Below are 16,747 nucleotides of genomic sequence, written 5' to 3' on the forward strand. Positions count from 1 at the left end.
TCGGAGTCTAAAAACAAGCCTGCCAATGACAAGTTAGTTTAATTTAAAACGACTGATTTGTTAAATAATTAGAAAGTAGGTGCACTTATTCAACTTTTCTCTTCTTACATTTTGAGTTAAATGCTGTGATATGTTGAAAGGTAGATTAAATTTCACGTTACGACCTCAAAATCCTAGTTTACGAGGTAAATAAAAAACCTGCAGATGCAAAAACGGCAAAAGTGACCCACTGATCCCACAGCTCCCCTAAAATGAGTCTATGACACATAATTACATTTATTACATGTTTTTATATTATGTTTGTGTTATTTTGCAGTAGCCTAAATAATTTCAGTTTTTCATGTATGTATTTTTACTATTTTTTGTAGCCTCGTTTGCAAAATTAGGCCCTTCCCTGGTAAATAGCCTTAGGCCCACAGTACCCTTAATCCGGCCCTGGGTAGGGGTTAGTGCTTAGTGTTTTTTTATTTTAGGGCTGAAAAGTGTTTAGTTTTATACAACAAGGTTTACGGGTCCCCCCCTAGGAAACATATTTAGACGGGCAAATTTTTTTCAATTTGAAATTGTTGTTTGTTTAAGTCAAACGTTTGGTAATAGTAGCTAAGAAATGATACAATTAAGGTGGTACCAAATACATTGATTTGTGGGAAAACTGTTGTTTGTATTTATTCAAAATTAGATAAAAAATTTGGTTAAAGCTGGTTGTACATTTTTTATTTCCCTGTGGAGCAAAAATATAATATAAAAATGTTTAAAAAATTAGCAGTAATAAATTCCATTATTTATAAAAACCCAATGATACAGACAAATCTACCATACAAAAAAAACCTGGAAATCTATCCCTTAACAATACAACAACCACACCCTGCCTAGCATTCATATTTATTTTTTAGTTGTTTACGCAGCTGTATAGTTTTGTACGCTGGACTCATTTTTGTTAATCCCTAATTGACACTAAGTTTGATCTATAATCCCGACATACTTCACTGTAAAAATTTGGCGTAACTGGCAATTTAAAAAGTGTATCACACGTTACACTGCAAGAAATAAGAGCATCAGTATTTCGTCAACAGTTTATATATTTTTACGTTTCACTTAACACACCATGACTTCTGTGACATCATTAGTAACCATTACTGATTATGAATGACAGGGCCGACTGTAGTCTAGCAAAGTGCAAGTTAAAAAAGTGCAAGTTCGATATTTATTTTCGGAACCCCTTTAAACCATTTGCAAGGGAGAAGATATCTTCAAAACTTTGAAAGTGTTTTTTGAACAACACAAACTTGATTGGAAACGACTTGTCGGCATCTGTACAGATGGTGCTCCATCTATGATTGGTTACAAATCTGGTTTTAAAGGATTAGTCAACAATATTGCCCCTCATGTATGAATCACTCCTTGTTTGATTCATCGCTTTCCTTTAGCTATGAAAACTCTACCTCAAGGACTTCGAAAAGTGTTGCGAGATGTGGTAACAATTGTAAATCATATTTGTGCAAATGCAACAAGATCAAGAATATTTGCTGCTCTTTGTAAATAACTTGGAGCTGGAGCAAAAGTCTTGGATCGTTTGCTCCAGCTACGAGAAGAAGTGACTGCGTTACTCGAACAGCACACAAAAAAAAAGGAGAAGACTTGCATACCGAAATGAAAAACAATAATTTCTTGCTAATTAGGTGATTTTTTCGGAAGTCAATTCCCTAAATTTGACACTACAAGAAGGTCGTCAGTGGTTGCACAACTCAAGACAAAGTAGCAGCTTTCAAAAGCAAGATGCAATTGCATAAAAGAATGATACAAAAAGGCAACACGAGCATTTTTAAAATTTGACAATGCTTTCGCAGTCTGATCCAAATATGAAATGCAACTTTACTCAGGCTATTGGTTGGCATTTGAATACAATTGTTACCGCTATCGAAAAGTGCTTTCCTGGAATGGAAGGACGACATAAGAACTTGTGGATTAGTAAGCCATTTTCGATTGAAAAATCCTGCATCAGTGATGACGACATGGCAGCTAAAATAGAGTTTCTTAGACTGCATGAAGATTCAAATCTCAAAATGAACTTTGCAAGGGAAGATATTGGAAACATTTGGGTTGGCCTTCAAAATGAATATCCACTCCTTTCTAGAAGGGCATTAAACTTTCTGATTCAATTTCCTTCCACTTATTGCTTTAAAGCCTTCCCATTGCCTGTTTAGTTTTTTAACAGGCATTTGAGTGTAAATTATGAGGTCAGATTTGTGTTGTTTTACAATTAATTGAGTGTAACCAACAATTTGTTATTTTTTAGAAGGAGGTAATTAAATTCCGTCATTTTCTCGGGGGTAACGATATATAAAAGGTTAGAACCACTGGTCTAACTTATTAAAGCTGCTAAACACACTAACCTTGCCGGTTTCTAAAATCATTAGAAGCATCCCCATCGTAATTTCCACACAGACCGCAAACTTTATTCATGTACCTTGGATCCAGTTTTACATAAATTCGCGTGACTTCATCCCACAAAATAGACAAACCAATCTAGTAGAAATGGTCAATAGTTATAAGAATAAATACGTTACATATAAGCCTATGCAGCCTATCAAGCAAGATTACAACGTGTTGTTTTTTATATGTATTGTCATATATAATTTATGAGTCATTATATGACAAGTCATACTTTTATGGAAGTTCGCTGAAACCTTAAAGTGATCCCACATTATCTTCGCAATGATTAGAGATTATTAATAGCGACCAATATTAAATCGCCTACACTGGTTACGAAATCCAGTTAATGAAAGGCACCTGTTATCGTCCGCTTACAGTGGTCAACAAAAATCATTTTGTTTTCAAATATGAGATATGTTTAGGTGCCTAGACACTAGACAGTTTCCATAAATTTATTGATCAGTGAATTGCGTGAATTTGGTGGTATTAATCTACATTCAAAATAAAAAAAACTAAAAGAAAAACTCAAACAAACTTTTGTAGTGATAATAACGAATTCTCCCGATCGAGTGATTTCAAATTCCGCCGGTGGAGTCCCAGATGGAGCGTAGAGATTGACATTAATAATTGGGGCGCTTCCACGAACCAGTGTAATTGTTTTATCTTGTAACATTACCTAAAATTATTTTATTTTACGTAAAAAAAGTATATAATATTACAGATAATATAATCGTAAAATGCTATACAAAGAAACATATGTACACACATATATGTGTGCTTACAACTGAAATCTAGCCCTTCTGAAGCTGCTTTTTGACCAACGATAACGGCTTACGTATTATTAGTACACCGAAATGCCATTGCAGACTCACCGAATCTGTCGATCAATGATGCAAGCAGAGCAGACTAGAAAAACAACTAGCCTGCAGTGAGGTTCGAACTCACAATCTCCGGTCAAGCCGGGACCGTCGCTTTACCAACTGAGCTATGCAGGCTCAGAAGGGAACGAGTCGAGAAACAACCATACGCCAATGCTTGCTCAAATGCTATACAAAGGTTTAAATTTTATATTTCATAGTTTTGTAGGCTATTAAATTGGGTTTTGCCAGTTAAATACTATCTCGCTTTGAGCTTCGTATGATAAAAATTGATTGACTACTGGCGTTATCCCGACGGTGAAAATTAGTTACCGTTGCAATAGATTGCGTCATTAAACAAAATGTAAGAATCCATTAAGCTTTGGGCTCCTGTATTGCTGTTAAACAACGTGTGGTACAATTTCAGTGAAAGTTCGCTGAAGCCGCGTTTTATATCCGATAGCTTCAAAAATAAATATGGCAAACGTGTAACTAAAAAGTATATGTTACGAAGCATAGTCTCAGAGTGCTAAATAATGCAAAATGATCGTTAAAATCAGCCCTAAGCATTGCACTATGGGCGCTATAATTCCGGTAAATACATTTTTTTTTATCATGTGGTGTATTTTGAAAGTGCGATACTTTTTAATCGTTTATCTCAATTAAAGTGCTAAAACGTGTAACGTGAAAATAACTTTTATTTAAAATTGGAAGTTCCGAAATTGAACGTTTTTTATACTTAAATGGTAAAAAATATTTGCGCGCAGCGTAAAATAACATCTTTATGTCGCTTAAGTAGTCAAAACTTTTTCAAAGTGCGATGAGAAATTGTTTGAGGGTGCTATTAAAAATAAGCACGGCGAATGTGGTAAAACGATTTTATCAAAACGGGTTCAAAATTTTGGACATGTTAAAAAGATAATTTAGAAGCGGTTTTGTTCTTACGTAGTTAAAATAAGTAAAATTTGATTTTGAGGCGGCATGGCCTTGCGCTACCCCCCCCTGCAATTCCTTGTTGCACGGCTACGGCTATGGGATCTCTTGTGTCAGTGGCAGTTGCCAACATGGTCATGGAGTCTGTGGAGGGACGTGCCTTACGAGCTTTTGCCAGACCCCCACGTTTCTGGCGACGTTACGTAGATGATACTTTCTGTATCATCGATAAACGTCAGGTAAAAGAGTTTCTTCATCATTTGAACAACGTGCAACAAGGAATTGCATTCACTATGGAACTGGAAAGTAAGAATCGACTTCCCTTCCTAGATGTGGAGATTCTTAAAGCGGCGGATGGCAAACTGTCTACGCGTGTGTACCACAAGCCGACCAGTACCATGCTCTATTTGAACTTTACTTCTAGTCATCCATTGTACCAGAAAAGAGCTGTTGTCAAAGCACTCAAAAATCAGGCCAGACGCTTGACGACGGGCCCTGCGATGCTTTAAACCGAATTGCGCAGGGTACATGATGCCCTACGGTTAAATGGCTACCCGGACTGGATTCTTCGTGATCCTAAAAAGGTTTCGCGGAAGCAGATCCAGTGCAAAGAACGAGCCTTCGTCACCTTAACCTACATACCGAAGTTAACTGATGTTATGCGTCGTATGCTGACCGATTTCGGTGTATCGGTTGGAGTAAAACCAATTAACCCTCTACGTCAGATGCTGTCGCACCCAAAAGACCCGGTTGATGCAACTGTGACAAGGGGTGTGGTGTATGCTGTACCGTGCGGTGAGTGTGACGAAATTTACATTGGTGAGACGGGTAGAAGTTTAAATACGCGCCGGAAGGAGCACGAAAGGGATGTGGGCAAGAAGGATGCCAAGAAATCAGCGTTGGCAAGCCATTTATCTATCGCGCGCTCTTACACCAATGAGCGTTGGTGCGAGTTTTTAATCGCACGAATTGTTACTTTTTGATTTATAAGGAATCTGTTTTACATGTAACGTCAGTATCCTGATGAAGACGTTCTGTAAAGCACGTCGAAACGTCGATCTATTATATATTCTGCTGGAAGAGCAACACTCCGTTATATCGACCCAATACTTGGCTATAGCATTATTTTCTTTTAACTATTTGTCCGCTCGCAAGAAACCATTTGTTCCTGTTGTTGTTTGTCTCTTGCGAGCGAACATTTGACCAACCCCCGGACAAATCACGAGAAATGTAAATAGATATATTGGTTCGGTTACTTGTCTCTGTTATTAAATAATTAATTATCATATTGGATGAGATGAACTTTTCACAGCATACCTGAAATATTTTAGCGCATACAATATCCCCTGTACATGGGACATTTTGGACTGTAATCCGGAAAGCGCCATTTAGGTCTTCACATATATCTTCCACAAGAATATAGGAACAATCAGCAAAGAAATCGTAACGTTTCTGATCAAATGTTTGAAAATGTGGTTCGCCAAATGCCGAACATATAGCTGGACAATTTTCTTCAATGCAACTCCACTCACTTGTATTGCACGTACTATTAAAATAGAGACAGCATTAAATTTTATTTTTAAAAAATGTTAACGACATAATATTATATAACACAACCAAACGAAAAACGAAAAAACTAAAAAAACTTAAGAATTTAAAGCTATTCCAATGCCTACATTGAAATTTAAACAAAACTCGTAAATCTAAGTCATGTTTAAAAATTTAAATTTGTTTATTTTAACCACAAAAAAACATAAAATATCTAACCAAACTCTGCAATCTTCCTTTATTGTTTCTCCATTGGTATAACTGACACCTAGGTGGTAACAAGGACACTGCTCCGGTTCAATGCACCCATTCTCACTAACTACTTTGTCCGAAGGGCAACCACATCCATGAGTACAAGAACTACGGCCACACAAAACATTCCTATTTTCACATGAATGCTGGCATTCTTTACAGTCTATCCATTCTGTTCCCTAAAAATTGCATGATATAATAAATTGAAGATACTAAAAAACTTTTTATTTGGTATAATGTTATTAATTTGTAACATTGCAATTTTCCACAAAAACGAAAATAACTTATTTTAAAAACTCAAATATGAAGAAGGGCATTTGGAACCTAAGACATACTTCGGGGCAAACGTTCTCCTTAGTGCAACCTGGCGTAGTCGTACAGTTCCAGGATCCATATTGACAAACGCATGATTCACACATTGGGTTTCTTGTATCACCTGATTCGTAATAGTTATCATCATGAAAACACCTACATTGCGTTTGTTTCACGCACTTGTCTAAGGAGGAATCCAGGTAATGGCCTTCAGGACACAAACATCCTGCAATACATTGGTTCTGAAATCAACAAAATAGTATCAGTTGTAAGTATTAACCCATGAGGCTTAAAAATGTGCTATGCGGCAGTAGAAGAAAGCCTAACATGGAATAAAAACACATTTTTTGCTTGCCAATTATTTAGCCGATTTCACATTTTGTATTTGAACATTTTCATTTAATTTGGTATATCGGTAGAGGTTTATCGGGTATGTGGAACCAATAGCAAAATGGGAATATTATAATATATAACCAAAAGCATTACCAGACAAAACTCATTTAATGAATGACACGACCTGCGTAAACTGTGACAATTGAAGACCACTAGACCAGGAGTCGGCAACCTTTTTTGCACTGCGGACCGGTTTAAAACTAAAATTTTGTCGCGGACCGGCCTTTAAAAACAACAAATGTGCAGGAAAGGAAATTTGTTACAACTTTCAATGCGAACTTTATGGTTGTTTTGTCGCAAAGTGAGGCTCCCATCTAGGAATTATTGAACTTACTAACACCCGCGCGCGGCATTCGGCCAGCCAAACAATTAAATTAACCCAGCCCGCGGCTCATTTCAATAAAACGTTTGGGCCTTTACGATTTGTCTTAAATTACACTTGTATACCAATATTACCAATACCTGAAAGGCATAGGAAAGACATACGGACAAGGCTTGCCAGAATGGCTTTTTTGACAACAAAAATAATTTTTTAACGTGGTTGATGCTAGAAAAACATTTGGCTTTTTTGTCATTTTTAACATTTTGGCTTTTTTGTCATTTTTGCTTTTTATCATTTTGGCTTTTTTGTCATTTTTTTTTTTTTTGAGTCTAAAACTATAGAGGCTAAAAATAATTAATATACATACGTTTTTTTCGAAACCTTTCCTGCCTAATCATAATAATAAATTATTTCATTATGGGATATAGTTTTAAACATTGTTTACATGAAATTCTATTGCACTTTAAGATGAGCACGCTTAAAATTAGAACACATGATATTTTAGCCCATTTTTTGATATATTGTAAGTACTAGAAGTTAGATTTTGTAATAAAAATATGCATTATGGATGTTGTGAACCTGCTATGCAACTCATATAGCCACATTTACACACTAGTTGTTTTGAACCTAACGAGAGCTTGATACTAATTGTGATTTTATATTAGACCAACCAACAATGGAGTAGTAGGCTATATTAAAACGAAGGTAAATGTGTTAAATATAAAAATACATTTAATTATTTTTGACTTTTCACCAGGTTTTTACATAGCCTACAGTTCGTGTTTAAACAAAATTTTAATCTGACAACCCTGCTACGGACCGGTAACCAACACCGGTGTTTGCCGACCACTGCACTAGACCACCGCATGTGGCCCTCAGGAATTTTAATTGCGGTCCGGACCTTTTTTAAAACAAAACAAAAATTGTGCTCAAATTATTTTGCCTGTACTGTGCAAATCTAGTGCTCTCAGGTTTCAATTTGTACACGGAAAATGCTGTGTTTGCCTTTTCAAAATGGAGAATATCGCGTAAACTGGGTGTATCAAACTTGTGGCATCCGGGCGGCATACCTCTTTTTATGCGCCTGCAGCGCATATTACGTATAGGTATTTAAATAACTGGCCTAAATGGGCAAATTGGCTGCTTTTGATACAATTTTTGTTTAAAATCCAAATATATCCCAAATTGTTTGCCGCCTTCTCCTCAAGTTGAAGTTGTTACATCTGAAACGATTTCTAAGTTGTGGTCTTTAGGCGCTTGAAGCATATATTACGCTTAAAAACAAATTAAGATGGGCGCCCATGTCACTTCATGATATTTGTATTTATAAATGCGACTAAAACGTCTGACGGCATATCTACACTATTAATTAAGGTAGAGCCGATACAATAAGTAAAACTGATTATGATTTTATTTGTTTGTTATGTTGATACTACCCGCTGATGGACTCAAGTTATCGCACGTGGCCTTCAGTAAGACTTGAGTTTGACACCCCTGCACTAGACAAAAAGCACCGACATTCTACATCCTCTTGTATTACCGATGTCAAACTTACAAATAGAGTTGTATTACCGATGTCAAACTTACAAATAGAGTTATACACCTTGTGATAGTATCGTTTCAGCTTCGTAAGGCTGATACCAACCAAGGGCTACAAACACGAGGAATACACTTACCGTAGTACATTTGTTATCATCTCCTTCAGAAATCATTTTACAAGTGACATCGCAAGAAAATCTACCACATTCCTGCCACTCCCGCCCCCCATCACATTTAGCTGGACAGTTTGAGACATTTCTCCAGGATGGAGTTGATATAATTGGATGAAACGATTCTGCACATGCCTGTGCATAGTTGGCTAGACTTGGACATTTACAAGTTTTCAAATCCGGTTTAGGTTTTGAAAGGCAGTCACAAATGTCATGTTCGCAATTGTCAATATAAACTTGTGGGTTCACAATTCCATTGCACTGAACAAAAATTCCTTAAAATATATACATAAAATCACGAAAATTCTTGTTAAATCGTACAAAGCAATGCAAGGATGAGGAATCGTACTGGGGACTGTTTCAATAATGACAACATTGACATATATTAAGCAATCTAGCTATTAAATTTATGTTAAGCGCCTTTTTAATTGAATAAATTGGTTCAAATTGTAGGTAACGACTTAACGATAAGATAAAACATAAATTTAGTGACAATATATTACAACTAAACGCTTTACCAGTAAAAACAATTACAAAAGGCACCAACAAACATGTGTGCACATTACAACAAACATGCAAATTGCAAAGTAAATAAAACACAAAGGGTGTAAGCATCACAATGTAAACATAAAATCTAATATATCTTTTTTACATTTTTTACATATCTGTGCACTTCGCATTTTAAGTAACAAAGCATAACTCATTTTATCACAAAAAAGCAAGTACCAATGATCCACTAATTGAGGCAACCGAATCAGACAAAATGTAATACTACATGAGCACTAAAGTTATGTTAAGTAAAAATGCCACTAATGTGTTGTGCGCTTCTACTTTATATTAACAATTATCTTTGTAGCCCAAACCTGTTTTTAGTTCCTTGCAAATATTTTTCGCCAAATTTCTGTATTCAATTTGGCCTGAACAAGTGTCAGTGACATGCAAACTCGCCGAAAGCTCGTCTTTTTGGCATTGCAAATCTGTTTTCCACGAATTTCCAAATTTGGTAACATCTGCCATCACATCTTTTGATGGTGAAGCAAGATCATCAGACATTTTCAAATTATAAGTTCCACATAGACCAAACACCTTTTATTCAATACAAAACGTGAAACTCAAATGATCTATTTTCTCTTATTTTTGTTTAATTAAACAAATTTGCATATCCTTACATTATTTTTGTATTTCAGTGGTATTTTAATGAAAATACTTTGTTCATTATCCAACTTCACTTCTAAGCCACTGGTAGTCACAAGTCTGACAAATAGGTTTGAAAGCTTATGAATCTCATACATAATTTTATCGTCTTTATAAGGCAGATCTACTTCAGAATTCGCTATTGTCACTTTTCCTTCGCCAATAAACCTTCGAATAAAAAAAATTAATATCCGTAAGTCTTGACACAAAATAAGAAAACTATGGTTTTTTACCTAATGCTGATTTCATCCCACAATTTGATGTGCAACTTTTTTTTGCAATTTGCGTGATCAGATAATGCACAACCATTGTTTTCAACCCATATGTTAAAGGGATCTTGAATATAAGTATTGGTTTGAACAAGAACATACTCACATCCGCCAGCGAACTGCGAACAACCGAAACGGTTAAATAACTGCAGGTTTTCAACAAAAGAAATTGTGTTACCCGATAATTTCTTCCATCAAACGTTTTATAGCCATCAACACCAACCACGCTGCACATTGGGAGGCATTGATTCGTCGTACAACTCCAGCTTCCATCCACGCATGTGCTAATTTATCAAACATAATATTTTTGTTGATAAATTAAGTTGTTAAAAGAAAGGCAAAACTAACCAGTTGTTGCATTTGTTTTGTATTGTAGTCCCAGTTTGATGGCTTTTGCCAGACTGCTTGCATGGACATCGTTCTTTTGGCATACACGTATCAGTGTCAACGTCTAAAACCGTTCCTTTAACGAATGTATTAAAACAAAAGTTTGTTTATCAGGGATAAGATCATATCGAAACTTCAAACGATCACTTACCTTCTTGACAAAAACAACCATCAACGCATTTATTAAGATCGCAAACCGACGAAAAAAGTGAATTTTCACAAGTTCGTTGACAAACACTTTCACACTGTTTAAAAATCTTGCCTATAGGGCAGGTGATTCCTAAAAACCAAATTTATAAAAGTGTTTGTAATTTTATGGATATTGTCTCTACTGCTAAACTGTTTGCGTATTTTAACTCACCGCATAATTTTTCGTCTCTCCAATCGAGCGAAATTTTTTTTTCTGCACATTCTCGGGAATATTGTGTTAAAGTTTCACACACACGGTTAGATGCATATTCTAATCCAGATAGGCATATATCCATAATGCAACTCGAGAAATATTTCTGAAAACGATTTATTATTAATTATTAATTTATTTGTATTAAAAAACATTTGACTTTGTTGTTACCAGAAAAAAACAAGATACAGTGGTTCAATCAGGGGGGTAATTTGGATGTAGTTCAAGCAATAATGTAAGTTTCTTGACGTACATTACAATAAAATGTTTAGATGCGTAAAACTTACAAATATCAAAAAACACACGCACGCATCTGAGAAAAACTCATAATCCTGCGATAGGGTGGGATAAACAGCACTTAAAAGAAGATCCTGACCATCCAATATTTGAAAGCGTTTATGTTTTGTACCATAAGTTTTACCTTATGTGTTATATGCTAATTGAAATAGGCTAACAAATTCGCCCGCCCATAAGCTTACAGGCCAGTAAACCTAGCTGGGAAAAGGCCTAAACCTAAAACTAATTACAACTTTTTTTTGCAGAAACATAACGAAAATGGTGCAAGAAGCCAACAAAATAATCCGAAAAAATATCGTGTTGAAGACGTTGTATTTGGAATTGGACAGCTAGATAATTCTAGTTGACGAATTTAAAAAATTAGAGCAAAATACGGCTAATTCAAAATTAATTTGTGAATGGCATGTGTGCTTTAATTCTAGTTTAATTTCTAGCTAATCTAATTTGAGTTTTACCAACCATAAACCTTGGCCAACGGTATTTTTATCCGCTTAGCCGGAAGAAAGAGTTTGACATAATACTATTTAGTCGAGAAGACTTGTATAGGTGAATTTTAAGTTTGAAAAGAATACGCCATGCTAAAAAACCTATATAAAACACAAAATATATTTTATTTCGATTCTAAATTAAAAAGCTATAATAAATCTAGTTGTCCAAGTGTGGTCATAATGACGTTGTCACAAATTAAATTATTGTACCCTTTTCTGCAGAACTAATGCGTTAGGCCGCGGTAACTGACGTTCGGGTCAGCAACCCGTCGGCGCGGTTTCCCTCGGGGAGAGGACCTTGTGTGATATTCGCACTTCGCAGCCTCCGTTTTCTGAGCGCTGCGTTATGCCTGTGTGTCGATTTTGTTTGGTATTGCGTGGTGTTGCATCGATCATGGTCAAGAGAAGACTGCGAACCAAAGGTCCGAAGATCGACAAGTAAAAGTGAACACAAGCAAGCAGAAGCATTTAAAGAGGTGCCTATAGTACAGGGATATGTGTGACAAAGATGGAACACACCGGCGCTTTGCATTCGTCCCTTGTGGCGAAAAGTGTTATCGACGATGAACAACAAAGAAATTGCCGCGCCGGGCAAGGACAGCTCAGGAAGCTTGGTTGACGAGAAAGTGACCGGCAAGAATTCGACTGAGGAAGGTCAGTATTACGACAAGGCTTTAAAAGAGTTAAACGAAGGGTGTTTTGAAGACGCCCAGTTGTACAGCAAGGTTTTGAAAGCGGCTAAAAACGGTGGGTTGTAGACGTTCAGTTGGGACACGAATCATGGCAAGCGGTCGACATTTCGAAGGTATTAAAGTGACTAGAAACACATGTTCGAAAGGCAGGAAATGCGGTCACGCTTTGCACCTCTTACTCTGAGGGTGACGTGGAGGTGCCATTCACTGCGGAAAGTCTACGGGCACTTTCGAAAGTGGTTCAAGTTGAAAACAGGGTCATTAAGCCCAGCGACCTCAACAGGGTGTTTGACATGCCTTAGGTTGCGCAATATGTGCGGCCACCACCGGACAGAGACAAAATTAAGCGCCGCGCGTTTAAATGGGTCATGGCGATGACCAGGGTTGTTTAGAGTTAAAACGACTGTAATGTTTCTCGTTTGTTGGTTTTCATTTCGTGAAATGTATGTATCATAAGGTTTCTTTTAAGAGAGGTTAATTTCGTCTTTTGTATGCGAATTTGATGGTATGTTTTTCTTGATTTTGCTGGTTTTCTCAGATTTGTATCTCGCTAAAATGTATACATTGCAAAGTTGGTTTAAGTTGGGGTAAAGTGTGGAATGTACTTTGTTCTGACTTTTGTTTTAAATTCTTGTTTTTTAAATGAGCCAATCGCAAGGTTGTCTTTAAGAGGGTGTAAATGTCACAAATTTAATTATTGTAACCCTTTTGTGTAGAACTAATGCGTTAGGCCGCGGGAATCGCCGTTCGGGTCGGCAACCCGTCGGCACGGTTTCCCGCAGGAAGAGGACTTTGTGTGAATTTCGCAGCATTAATTTTCTCAGCGCTGCGTTATATCGATTTTGTTTGGTATTGCGTGGTGTTGTATCGATTATTATTCGTCGGGTGGATACCGAGAGAACCGGACGCTTTTTAAGAACGGTTTGCAATCTTGTGGCTGGAGGCAAGCCTAGCCTTGCGCGAGCACTTTGTGTGCACGGGTGTTTGCCATATACTGATTGTCGTACTGTCCAATAAACGTATTGCTCGAGAAAGTAAAGTCTTTCCTATCCTTAGCAGGTACTTTGGGGATAGTGTTCCGATCTAGTCTGCGACGTCATCTAGTCTTTATACGCTACAAAATTCTAAATTCTTATAGAAACTCGACATAGGTCTTATATTGAAATATAATTAACTAAAAGTAATTTTGATTAAATTGATTAGTCAAAGGTATAACGTAATTAATGCGTCATCAACAATAAATTTCTATAAATGGCGTAATACAACCAAACATTAATGGTTTTTAACATTTATACCATAGAGAAAACCCGGAGACATTATCCATACACTTGAAGCTCATTTCAAGATGAAAATAATTGCAGGCAATTTTGCCCCACAGAATAATACCATTTAATAACAAAATAGTACAAAATAGAATAACACTGCAAACCCCAGTATATGAAGGACTTGAAATAGAGGGCCTTCAAATTGCAAAATTTCGAGATAAGTGATTAAAATGTTGTTTGCGCTTATACGGAGCATTGTACATAAAACGTTATTTGATTCAAGCCACCTTGTATATGTTAAAAAGTATGTAATGTGTGGAAATGCCTGTGTCACGTCAAGTGACTCACGTGTGTAATGCATTTCTTTAAAGGTGTGCCACAGGAAATTTTAATTGAGAGTGTGCCGCAAATGTTAGTGTGCGTTTATTTATATAAACTGTTGCTACTAGGCATAGTAATATTAATCGAAAACTGCTCCTCTGGTAATTGCAATTTTTAACTAACGTTTCGGCAACCTATGCAAGTCGCCTTTGTCAGGGTTGAGTTTTTAATTAGTTTTACGGGGAACGTTGGTATAATTTGGTATAGCGGTTGGTTTGCAACCTGCCTGTACTCTTTGCAAGTTTATGAGTCACCCTAAAGATTCTATCAGTTCATTTGACCAACGAGGCTTTGTGTATTTAATCCTCTGTGCGGATTGTAATATTGGTGTACATTTACTTTCAAGCCACGTTATTTCAAAACCATGCAATTTCCCAAGGCCATCAAATTGATTTTGCTGCCGCGTATATAATAGCACGAGAGTCGGAATACAGAAAAAGATTATTTTTAGAACTTGGAACATTCACAAGGATAACACCATAAACATCAAAACAGACGTGATACTCTCGACATGATACAAACACTTGCTGAAGGACTTGAGACTGTACGTTTTTGCAAAGTGTTTCTTATCGTGTTTTTGCTCTCGTTTTTTTCTTGCATTTTTTCCTTGTGCCCCTTCCATATGTTGTCCTACGAGCGTTCGGTGTCAGTCACCCTGACGAAGGCGATTTGACTAGGTTGCCGAAACGTTGGTTAATAATAACAATAACAAGAGGAGCTATTATTGATTATTATTAGTATGCCTGGTAGCAACAGTTTATACATAGATAAGATGCAATAAAATATTCTCCCAAGAAGAAATAAATGATACTGTTTATCCCAGTGTTTTTCAATCCATGGTTTGCGACCCAGATATAGTAGTTTTATATGGTTAGATTTTTGTTAGATTGACTATGAGCATGATTTTTTCTTAATACTTGGAAAAACATTGGGTCCAAAGCTTCACTGTAATACTTACACCTAATATTTTGGTCGCGGCGAAAAAAGGTTGAGAAAGAGTGGGTCGACACATGGCTTAGTTGACATAACCTTGTAGCCCCTTAATGTATCCCTATTTCTGTGTTTTAATTTACCAACCTTTCGATTAATTGTATTATTACACTGTTCAAACTGTTTTTCGTAGATAATTGCACAAGTAGAATACACTTGGGCAATGTCTCCATCCTTATAATTACAATTTTTTTCCACGTGTGAATCGACTTCGGGGCAATCAATAATGACTGTGTTCTTAATTGTAAAAACTTGTTGGAAATTTCCAAATTCAACAACAGAGAACCTCTAAACACAAATTTAAATTAAAAAAAAGAACATTACTAAATATTTCACTGTAATAAAAATTTAACTATATTTTCGTTACCTTTTCACCAATTGTAAAATCATTCTCAGCCAAGCTATCAAAGTTTCCACAAAGTCCACACATTTTACTTTGATAAGACTTCGAAATATGAACCGATATCGTTTCCAAATTGTCAAAGAAAACTCTTACATCTTAACACAAATAGAATGTAAGTTTACCTAACAAACATTTAACAGTTATTTTACTTTTTATTTTAACAATTCATTTTACATCTTACTTGAAGCCATCGTGGCTACAGTATGAAAACCAACTGAAGTAACGATAAACGTAGTTGGAATACCAATTTGGAACGGAATTGTTTTTTCTATGCCATTGTGGTTTGCCGTATTGTTTGGAAATAACATTAATATATCCAAACCATGTTCTATTTGTACAGCTCTTTTACAAATACGTTCTTTGCAATCAAAGTTGTTTATAACCTAAAAAAGGAATAGTTATACCAGCAAAATTCTAAACTAGTCTAAATTATCCTGTCTTTTCGCTTATATATAGCTGTTTATGTTTTTATATAACTCAGTGTTTCTTAACCTTTTTTAGTTGAGGGCGCACCTGGAAACATTTGAAAACGTGGCGGCACTTTGCGAGCGAAGCGAGCGCGAAATTTTTAAAGTGTATCTGTATTTCTTTTAAATTGCTTGCAATTTTTTATTACATAGGCTTTATAGTTGCATATATTTAAAGAGACTCCAGACTTGAGACCAAAATAAGAACAACATCAACTTCGGAATAAAAGACAGTTAGGAATAAGGCGTAAATAGGACTAATAGTCGTAATAATGACGAAATCGGAATCAGACCTAAATGGCCAAACAGGGGCAAAAAATCCGGGGCCAAAACAGCGGCGCCCAAATGTTGACAGCAAACGGGCAATGCCAAACAGGTGTCCCCCATCGCCCAAACCCTTTCCCTTCATTTTTGGGCGTAATTTTGTCTATTTAAGTCTTATTCTGATTAATTTTGGCTACATTCGACATATTTAGGTCTTATCTAGACTATTTTAGATCTTATTTTGTCGTGGTCATTACTGCGAGTTTAGCGTTATTATGTCGGTGGTCTTAGTACTGGTATAATAGATTATCTTATTTAGATATTGTTGCTTTGTAGGTCTTATTGTGCTTTCTACTTCAAAGAACTGTGGAAATAATGAGCTAAGCTTAATAAGAAAGTAAAAGCACATGCTTTATATATTAAAATATTTTTTCCTGTTGCTCGCGGCGCACCTGGCAGCCTTCCATGGCGCCTTTCCAAGCGCTGATATA

At 36.2% G+C, this 16,747-nt stretch overlaps 1 pseudogene; it reads left to right on the forward strand.

The window, feature by feature from the left end:
• Positions 1-4,321: 4,321 nt before the first annotated feature.
• LOC146168269 (uncharacterized) lies at positions 4,322-14,647 on the forward strand (annotated as a pseudogene).
• Positions 14,648-16,747: the final 2,100 nt, after the last annotated feature.

Source organism: Ascidiella aspersa, chromosome 1, assembly GCF_963924565.1.
Source record: "Ascidiella aspersa chromosome 1, kaAscAspe10.2, whole genome shotgun sequence".
In the NCBI taxonomy this organism is placed as follows: domain Eukaryota; kingdom Metazoa; phylum Chordata; class Ascidiacea; order Phlebobranchia; family Ascidiidae; genus Ascidiella; species Ascidiella aspersa.